Genomic DNA, 10,789 nt, shown 5'->3' with positions numbered 1-10,789 from the left:
GCTTAGATCTTACTTAATATCTACTCTGCACCTTTCATTAACAGTTCTGCAGATTTGTATTCAGGTATGATGAATTTCATTTCAAGAAAGTTGAGCAGTTCCTGCTGTAGCTATGGTATAACAGTTATGAATGTGAAGGTGTACAACGCATCCCATTAGCAGAATCATGTTTTACTGGAAGAGATCAAGGAACACTGCCTCATACCTTTGTATAATTTCTACACTGTCGTCAACAGAGGACTGTGTTTTGTGTTCGTGAAAGCACAGCGTGGCTTCCTGAATTGCTTCTTACGTGCATAATCTGAATGCAAATCACAGCTTCACGATCATTATAGGTGCAATAAAATAGCAGTAAGTGTTGAAGTTTATAACTGACTGAATTTGCTGTAAATGATGTGTGCTTTATTGCCTGTTAGTGCACAGTTGCTGCAGTAAACTCTGCAGTCGTGTTATTTTATAACTTTTTACAATACATTTTAGAACAGCATGCATGCACTTGCATAGTTAAGAATGAGTTGCGATTTCCATTACAAATTTCTGTTCTCAGTTGTAAGGCCTCACTAGCAATTGTAACATAGTGCATGAATTTTGTACTCACATTTTTCCCTAAGAAACAGTCAGATTGGGTAGTTTCAAATAATTTGTATATGAATAGAAGTGAGTGGGGCATTTCCCGGGTTCCAGATACATTTCCTATCTTGTATATTAAAAAGCAAGTGGTTTTAATTTAAACAAGGAAAACAGTTGTTTACAGAAACTGTTCCAGTTTAGTTAAGCAAATTCTTTTTCACTTTGTTTTCTCAGAGAGTAACAGAGGGCTTACAGGATGGAGACTCATAACAGCACAATGTAGATGTGTTTTAAAGGAGCAGATTAAGATTTGGTTGGACAGAGGGCTTCTGTTTTACTGAAAAGTTCACTTTTTGCTGAGTTTAAGTTAAGCATATTTTATGGATACTTAATAAGAAAGAAATCTGGAAAAATAATGTTTATAATAAACATGTAGTGTTTTGCCTCTGGAGACTTCAGTGCTCTATGCAAAGAAGGATAGTGGAAGTACCACCCCTAGCATTTGATCCCTAAAATGGGTGATATAACTACAGAGAACACAAATGCATGGGGTCAGCTTGACTGATTGCCTGACTGATCAAAAACAGTGAGGTTAGGAGAGGCAGAAGAGCTAATCTCTTTATCACTGTGTTCACCTATCTAGCTGGCCCACTTTTAATGGCATATTCAGTAATGAAAGTTGGCACATGAGCCTTGAGATTAGTACAACTTCTTGCCTTTTTCAGTTGTTCCACATATTAACGTGATTAATAGTGGTGATAGATGTCATGGTGCTTGTGATATCTGTGTAGGACTTATTTTGCAGCTACCTTAGCTGTCATCAGGCAATGACAACAATAATACTATGAATGAATCAGTAGAATTATGGCTGCAAAGGTCTGAAGATGTAAACAGTGCAAGGCCTGTGGAGGGTGGTTATGGTTTGTAATAGTCCTACTTGATGCTTAGATAGATAAGCTTTAGGGCATGCAAACTTCAATGCTGCACACAGATATCTGTTTTCTCAGTCTGAGAGGAAGACCCATAAAAATAGAAATGGAGCACTCACTGTGTAACCTTTCTCCTTTCTGTGAGAGTTTAATGGCTCTTAAGCAGACTGCAGTTTGGCTCAGATAAACAGCAAGCTAGAGAAAATAATTCTTGCATATGAATGTGTTTTATGTGTACATAAAGGTTGCGGTGGACAGAGACAGCTCGGAACATAGCTCTTGTACTGTGCAGTCCTATGGATTCAGGTTCAAAGGCATACTCACAGCTGATTCTTCTGCAGCAGAGTTGTCATCAGCTTGTCATAGAAGCATAGAAAGGCTTGAGTGGGAAGGGACCTTAAAAATCATCGAGCTCCAACTCCCTGCCATGGGCTGGTTGCCCCCTACCATATCAGGCTGCTTAGGGCCCCATCCAACCTGGTCTTGAATGCCAGGTCTGTGGCTCTTCCTTAGGACTCAAGTGTGATCTCGTGTGGAAATCATGGAAGAGATAATGCCATGCTTCAATTCTCTCTCTGCTGAAAGGAAAAAAAAAAAAAAATAACAAAACCCTAAACACTGGTGTGGGAATATTTGGTACATATGAGAAATGTAATGCTGTCATGTGCCTTATGATACCTGTTTGCAAACAATGCTGCAGTAGAAAAACACCCCTGTATATATATATATGTATTATTGTATACATATATACTCTTTTCCTGTATTCTTATGTTAAGATGTACTCTACTGGAGAATATATACAATGAATTTTACCAAAGTGGCAGGAATTCTCATTGCTCATTGGCAAAACTCCTGCCTCAATCTGCCATTTCTAGCATGCCAGGTTTGAAGTGACAATGCAACTGTAGGAAAGAGTTGAAGAAATACAGAGATGTCCTTAGTGAGACCTAAAATTGACAGATCTACTTTAAGATTTTCTCTGGCAGAAAAGGACATTGGAGGCTTGAACAGTTAAGCTGCAAAGATTCTGGCTTCAGATTTACACAGCAGCTGAGCCAGAAGCTTTCATGATTTCCTTTTAGAGCTTTCCTGAGTGCACTCTCCCTAAGCACTACTCTATGTGCCTGAGATTTTTCTGGGGTTTCTGGCTATCAGATCTATTGGAAAAATGTATGTGTCTTCCTTTGAGCCAAAAAAAAAATATTGCTGGTAACATTAGATTTTTATCTTTAATAAGACCAGGCACTAAAAAGGAGAATGCAACTTCTGACAAGTTCGTGGTGGTAAGAGGCATGCTGTTTATCCAGTTTGGAATGTATTTCCCATTACATAGCAGTATAACTTGGGTAAACACTTCAATTATTTATGGAAGGTGTGTTACAAACAGACATCATAAAACAGAAATAAAACCTACAGGACTGAATATCTGGAAAAACATTTCCTAACTGTGAAGTCTATTAAGCTGTGGTAAAATGTCCCAAGAGCAGCAGTGGTCAGCTGCTCAGCTCTTCCATCAGCTGAAAGCACTCTGGACAAAAGCATTGCAAAATACGCTTTAGGGAACAATTTTGTAGTCACCAAGAAAGTAAAGTAGGTGATCTAACCTTTTATTTATTTATTTATTTATTTATTTATTATTATTCACCTCTATGTTCTACCACAATATGTCTTTTTGAAGCAGATTTGCGTATTTAACCTCTGGCTTGCATGTCTGAGAAAGCTGTTGCTAAAACTACACAGCCATTAAAATGTTTATGATGGCATTACGTTTTATGCATAAACACAGAGGAAACCTAAAAAGACTTAGTTACAAAAATGCGCCTGTGTGCAGTGCTGAAATGCTGGTCCTCGGTGATGTATTTAGAAGCTCCTGATATTTTCTTGGGGAATCACTTCCAGCAGTGATTTGGAAATCTTTAATCACTAATAGCAAATTCTCATGGCAACCAGACTAAAAACATCTTAATACCCTGCTGGATTTTTAATTGACACCTTCAGAGAACAAGAACAAGCAGTTTGAATATTATTCAGGTTTACATCTTCTTCAGAGCATGCAGAGTGAGAAGCTGACTGGTGGCTCTGCAAATGAGGCAATTTGTTAGCATGGGAATTACTTCCTTGATTATGTCAAAGGTGAGAGTAGCCCTTAATTGTGTATGTACTGGTCTGAGTTTTGGAGCTGGCTGCCTGTCTGGTGAATGAGTTGTTTGCCTCTCTGTCAGACACCCTTCTTGACCAGAGCTCCTCTACCACCAGCTCTTCCACCAATTCCTCCCTGAAATGGGCTGTGTAGAGAGCCCTGTGTGCTTATACTGCATGGCAATAGCTGAGCTCTGGTAGATGTCAGAAGACTGTGCCAGCAAAGCTCCCACAAACATGATGTTCTTGGTTACACTTCACACTTTTGTCCAAAGAAATTCTGCCAGATAAATGGATTGGTCAGCTCTTCTTTAAAGCACGCTGAAGTATGCTAAAAATGCTTCAGAATGTGGGAGCTCAGTATGTCGCCAGAGACAGACATTGTTCTTCCTGGCATCACTGTCCCAGTTAAAAAAAACAATCCCGAAGCCTAGATTTTTCCAGCAATGCAAAGTTGGAATGGCTGTTTTGCTTTCAAGAAGTAGGCAGGCTAAGAAACTTCATTACGGGTGTCTGCATGTAGGTGTCATCATGTGAACTCATGTCCAAGCTCTCCATGACGTGGAAAGACTTGAAGCCATGTCCCATACACGTACCTAATCTTGACATCTATATTTTGCATTAAGTCTCAACATTAATGTTTCCGAATTTCATTTTCAGTGTGTTCAGGTTAAGGATTTTTTCCTGGATGAAAACCACGCAAACAGAGCTCAGTTCAGCTCTCTCGTTCTGGTGATGGGGACCAAACCTCAGCACCTCAGACCACACTTTCTGCAATATCCTCTGCCATTAGTATCACAGCTATGAGCAACAGGTTCATTAGCTTTCAGTGGTAGAGTCCTGTAGGGTGTCTCTCAATTATGCATAAGAGGGACCAGGAATTACAACATACTCATAGGCTTGAACTCAGCTTTTGAGGTTGAGAACTGCCAAATACATCTTTTTGTGATCAAGTCAGTGATAGTTATAGAGTAACCCAGTGATTTTTAAAAATAATATAACCAAGGAAAGGTTGAGTTACCTCATAGCTCAGTCAGAGAGGTCACATAATTAAAACAATGATTCCCAACATTCCATAAGTACTAAATGGAGGAAAAAAATCAGAACTTGTCTATACCATGCTTATTCTGGCATGCAGAAATGGTATATCTGCCTTGTTTGGGGTAAAGCTTATTAAGTTGTTTTTGCAAGAGTCCTTATCCCATCCAATTTAAAGCAGTAGGGCACTAAATAGGTCTAAAGTTTGCTGTCTTTTAGGTTCAGTTTTTAAGAGAATTCAGTTTCTGTTTCACTTAAGCATGTGACATTCCAGCAGCTGCCATTGAAGCCCAAGCTGCAGTCCACTTTTACATTCTATTCAGATTTTTTACCCAGTTAGAGACTGAGTTCTTTCATTTTTTTTTGTCAAATGCCATATTTTCTTCTTCCTTTCTCATCTTCCAGTGCCTCTGGACAGTAGTATAATTCTGACACCAACGGTTGTTATAAATAATGTAGATCCTGCTCTGGGGAAAGAAGACTAGACTAAGAGAGGCATTGTGCATTGAAAATAACAGGAAAGCAGCAGGTCTGTAATGTAAGACCACCATCCCTAGGTGAGCTACAGTGGAAATACAGTTTAGCTTTGGTCTGTGTGCTTTGGCTTTGAAAATTTAATGGATTTTAGATTATCCTTCAAACTTTAGGACATGCCAGACTTGAGTACTTAGTGATATATGCCCATAATAAACTCATGTCTTTATGACAGAACTTTGCCAAAGGACTATTTTTTCATGCTGGAGGTCCTTTTTTATTTTTTATTTTTTGAAAGGTACATGGGTGCACAAAAGGAAATAGTCTTCAAAATCTAAACTACAACATGTCTAACTTCTTAATTTTTAGGTCTAATTCTCAGCATCAGGGAACTTTTCCAAGCCCAGTTTGTGCTTGTCTTTCTGTCAAACACCAAAGAGGAAAACTCACCTATCCCTTCTCATGGTACCTGAAAGATAAGTTTTGTAACATTTCAATTCCCACTTTATTCCAAGCTCTTAGTTTCTCCCACTTGAATATTTGTCTCGGAGTTCAAGCAGTCAGGAGCAGGGTGCATGTCCTTCAATGCTACAGTTCATTACAATAACCTCTGCTGCATATTTGTTCTGTGTACTTGTTTGCAGAGACACTGTAGTAGGTATAAACAGAGAGACAAATATTTCCATCTGGAGGATAAGAAGTTTTACTCACAAGGAAGCAGATTTTTTTGTAGTGTTTTAAACTATTAAAATGGAAAATCTGAAGATAAATTAAGATAGCATTGAAAAGGATTTTCAGTTGTTGATGTATCAGTGGTCTTTCTCTGGGAAAGTGTTATGCTTCTGGCTGGTCATTAGTGCCTTTGGAACTCTCTCTTTACTTTGCCCTGTGCAGTGCCTGCCATGAAGGAACAGTTCCAGTTATCCCAGAGATGCTTTCCCTACGATACCTTAAATGCAGATATTTGAATGGCACACAGATCCAATGAGCTCTTTCCATTAGCTGTCTTTTACAGCCTCAAAAGCAAGAATGCATCCCAAATGAAAACCCATGTAAAACCAAGCACTGCTGTCTGAATAACAGACCCAGTGAGGTTATTACTGTGGGGAAACAGTGGAACTTGACCCAAGAACATGTCAGAGTAAAGTTAAATAAGCTAAAGACTGCATAGCTATTAAATTCAGTAGATAGGTAGACTACTATTAAATTTAGTAGATAGGTAGACTATCTATCACAAAGAATAGCAGTCACAAATAATAGGTTTACAAAGCTTGCATTCTCACTCCATGGATGCCAGTGTTTTGTCCTATTTTCTTTATGTAGAACTGGAGATACTCACTGAAGAATCAATTCTCAGGAGGGCAGCTGTTACAGGCTCCCGGCAATTTACGGGGAAAAAATGACCAGGTACTCAGAACAAGGCTGACAGTTAAAATGAAGAGATAGATCCAGGACCACCAGTCCCAGGCGTGCTAAGCTCATGAATGACCACAAAATTGCAACATTTCAGAAGGTAATAAATATCCTTAGTTCTGTCCTTTGTTATTTATTTGTTTTATTTCTATAACTTGTACATTACTATTTTTAGGCTTGAAGGGTGAAGCTGGCTTTCTGTCTTTTTAACTGAGCTCCTGTTATAATTGTATAAGTCTTGCAGCTCAGTTCTAATAATAACACCCAGCTACAGAACCTGTGAAATAAATCCAAGACAGATACCAGCACAATATGTAGCTTTAAAAAATCTAGGGGAAGACATAGTAGTAAATTCTACAAGCTAGTAACCATATTTAATGGAGATGCCCTAGGTTTGATGCTAAATTCTGAAATATTCAGTAGATTTATGATGTCCCTCTTTTAATTGTGAATGTATAGGTGAAATGGATAATTCTCTTTGGATAATTCCTCCCTGGTTGACTTGCATAAATGAATGCCACCTAACACTAAATACAAAATAAAATAAAATAAAATAAAATAAAATAAAATACAGAATGCTAAATACAAAACTGGGCCCTTGCTTTTTCTGAATCATAGAATCATAAAGGTTGGAAAGACATTAGCATCAATTCCAACCCATGCCTGTGACTACCCTAGACCATGTCATTCAGTGAGACATCATCTACCATTTTCTTGAACACCTCCAGGGATGGTAACCCCACCACCTCCCTGAGCAGCCTGTGCCCATGCCTCACTACTCTTTCTGAGAAGAAATTTGTCCTAATACCCAACATGACCCTCCACTGGCACAATTTGAGGCAATTCCTTCTCATCCTGTTGCTGTTACCTAGGAGAAGAGGCTGACACCCACCTTGCCATAATCTCTTTGCAGGCAGTTGTAGAGAACTATAAAGTCTCCTCAGAGCCCCCTCCTCCCAGACTGAACAATCCCAGCTCCCTCAGCTGTTTGCCATAAGACTTGTGCTCCAGACACCTCACAGCTTCATTGCCCTTCTCTGGACTCACTACAGAGCCTCAATGTCTTTCTTGTTCGGAGGGGCCCAAAACTGAACACAGCACTTAAGTTGCTGCCTCAAAAGGGCTGAGAACAGAAGAACTATCACTTCCCTGCTCCTACTGGTTGCACTATTGCTGGTACAAGCCCAGATGCCATTGGCCTTCTTGGTCACATGAACACACTGCTGGCTCACATTTAGCCAGCTGCCAACTAAAACCCCCAAATTCATTTCCTCTATGCAGCTTGCCCTCCACTGTGCCCCAAGCCTGTAGAGATGTAAGAACTGGAATGTAGGACCCAGTACTTGGTAAAGTTACACAGAAAGTAAGATAATGTGCATCGAAGTCTCAGTCCTGTAACTACACAAAGGCTGCATCCATTCCAGTTTTGGACAGACATTAAGGGCAGTAAGGGCAACTCCTGTGAAAGCTAAATTGCCCTTCCTCTGTCATACATCACACTCGATCCATAGAAAATATGACCAACCTTTCATATTCTCTTGTTCCTAGCAAAATTAATGGAAAATAGCCAGTTTTATTATGAGTGATTGCCAGCTCCTAGTGCATTGCTCCAAATTAACTTACTGACACCAAAGACACTGTTGATCCCTGGAAGCTCTGAAGATACACACTGCTATGGCCTCTTAGTCTGTTTTATATCTTTGACTAAGCTTCTTGTTTCTGCTTCTGGTAAAGATTTAAACCCCTATCTGCTATGCAATGTACTGAAATAAGCATACAAAATTCTAAAAAAACATGCAGAAGAACTTGTTTATGGAAAGGATTACTGAGCACTAGAACAGGTTGCCCAAGGAAGTCATGGAGTCTCCTTCTATGGTGATATTCAAGACCCACCTGGCTGCCTACCTGTGCAAACTATTGTAGGGAACCTGCTTTAGTCAGGGGGTTGGATTTTATGTTCCCTTCCAACCCCCACAGATCTGTGATTCTGTGTGAGATTCTGTGAAACACAGAATTTTTTTTATAGACTGATCATTCTAACACTGAAGAAAAGACAATTTGCTTTTGCTCTGAATATGTGGGGATGGAAAGCCATATTGTTTAGATCATTGGTCAAACATGAATATCTCCTTGAGTACTCACAGGTTGCAAAGAAGTAATTAGACTAGTATTATGGAAATGTTCAAACACATCTTTACTGATGTTATCAATAAAAGAGTTCTAAATCTCTCTTTTTTTAGAATGTAATTAGGAAAAAAAAAATGATTAGAGAAGTGAGTAGCAGCAAAACCATGAAAACTTTATACATTTTTGTATGGTTCATCATTATGTCTTTTAAACTCCTGCTTTTGTTGTTGTTATTTGCTTTGTTTTTGCTTTTGTTTACTACTGTTTGAAGATGGTGAGTTTTGGACCTGAACCTCCAAGGAAGGAAAAGGAAATCGTGTTTTTATCTGCTGATCCAACTCCTCAGACACTGAATTCTGAGCTGAATTCCAGGCAGGTTCTTGTGTAGTTTCAGTTCCTGGGAGAGGCAGTTTTCCAAATTTCAGATGTTAAATGCTCCTGACATTCAAAACAATGTTCATCTGATAGTTTTGTCTGCTTCTGTGGTAAGCCCAGTATATGGGATCAAATGGCAAGGGAAATGGAGAGGGGAACAGAGAGATGAAAAACCATCTGCTCCAGTTTATTCTTAATCATGCTCGTTCTACAGGGTTTTTTTATAATGTCTTTCCCATGACATGATTTATCCGCAACTAGACAGCAGCAGAACACAACGTGATTTTAATTTCCAATTTATTCAGTCAGCCACTAAGTTTTTTGACCTTTATTTTTAAAAACCTCCAACACTGTCACTAATTAGGACTCTCATCTTCCTCCAGCTGCTAATGGGCGCAAACGGCCAACTTGAAATCTGTCTAACCAGATCACTGCCTGATTCTGTCTTCACACAGCAGCTCTTACCCTCAGGGACAAATTATGTCCTTAGTTGCACACACCCGTCCCATTCACCTAAGACTTGACAATCCACACATCCAGGGCATGATACATACTGCCATTATCTTCATGGGCTATGTGTTAATTCTTCCTTGTATTTTTAGTTTCTATTTGTTTTACACACATGAAGATACACGTAATTATTTGTTATTTCTTGTGTATTTAGTTTATAGCTTATTTTGGACTCTTGTGGTGCTGTTTTCTTTAAAACGCTTTCATTTCTATCTGTGCACAAGCCTACAAGGAACTCTGAGCAAATCCACTGTCTTTAAATGTATTCCATTGAATGTATTATACCAAATTTTTTGGAATTCGTGTTGCAAATCTCAGAATAGCTGTGTTCATTGACTTTTGAGCTTTGATAATTTCTCCAGTACTATCACAGGCTGCAGGTTTTCAGCAACAGAGTTGTACAACATTTCCTGTGGAGGCTCAGACTAAGTTTCATAGCACATGTAGACCAAAAAGATGAAGAGAGAGCATACAGCGTGTCTGCTGGACTACCCTCAGCCCACAGTTGCTGTGTGCCTCATCATTTCTTATCTTAGCACTTTCTGCTACTTGCTTTTGTCTAGCTTTTGGTCCTGCTGTTTTCCTAGTATTGACCTATTGCACCAAATACAGCTTCCTAGTCAGAGCATTATGAACTCTCCTCAGTGTCTGAGGCACAGATAATTTGATTGTCATAGCCTCAGTGATGCAGGTTAAAGGCAGTTGCATGTTAGCCGTTTTTATTTTATTTTTATTGATACATCAGATTAAGTGGGTTCTACCAGGCAAAAACCTGCTTCCAGAAGGTTCTGTAACTAGATCCAAGGGGCAAAATCTGCAAGATATATGTGCCTGTAAGCATAATGATTCAGAGCACTGGACACTGAACCCCATCAGTGACAAGATCAAGAAGAATCCAGGAGTTACTGTTCATGGTCTCCAAATGAAGATTAAGGAAGCAACTGCTGTTATGTATCTGTATGAAAGAAAAGGGCTGGAATTCCAAGGAGAGACTGCAGTCTATGCTGGTCAGAGCATCTCAGTTCAATAGCTGAGCTGCCATTGGGAAGAGCTTTCTTGACATGGCCCTAGCAAGCTCTAGCTTTTATCATCACTGTTGCTTGCAAGGAAGGATTACCTGCATTCTGCCAGGGTGGGAAGAACAGGCAGAGAAGCAGCAACAGCATTTAAATCCAAAGTAAATATTAGCATAAGCTGACACATAGTGAAATACT

This window comes from Coturnix japonica, chromosome 1 (assembly GCF_054131305.1).
Source record: "Coturnix japonica strain WE chromosome 1, WE-NBRP24, whole genome shotgun sequence".
Lineage (NCBI taxonomy): Eukaryota > Metazoa > Chordata > Aves > Galliformes > Phasianidae > Coturnix > Coturnix japonica.
This window is presented reverse-complemented; position numbering follows the sequence as displayed.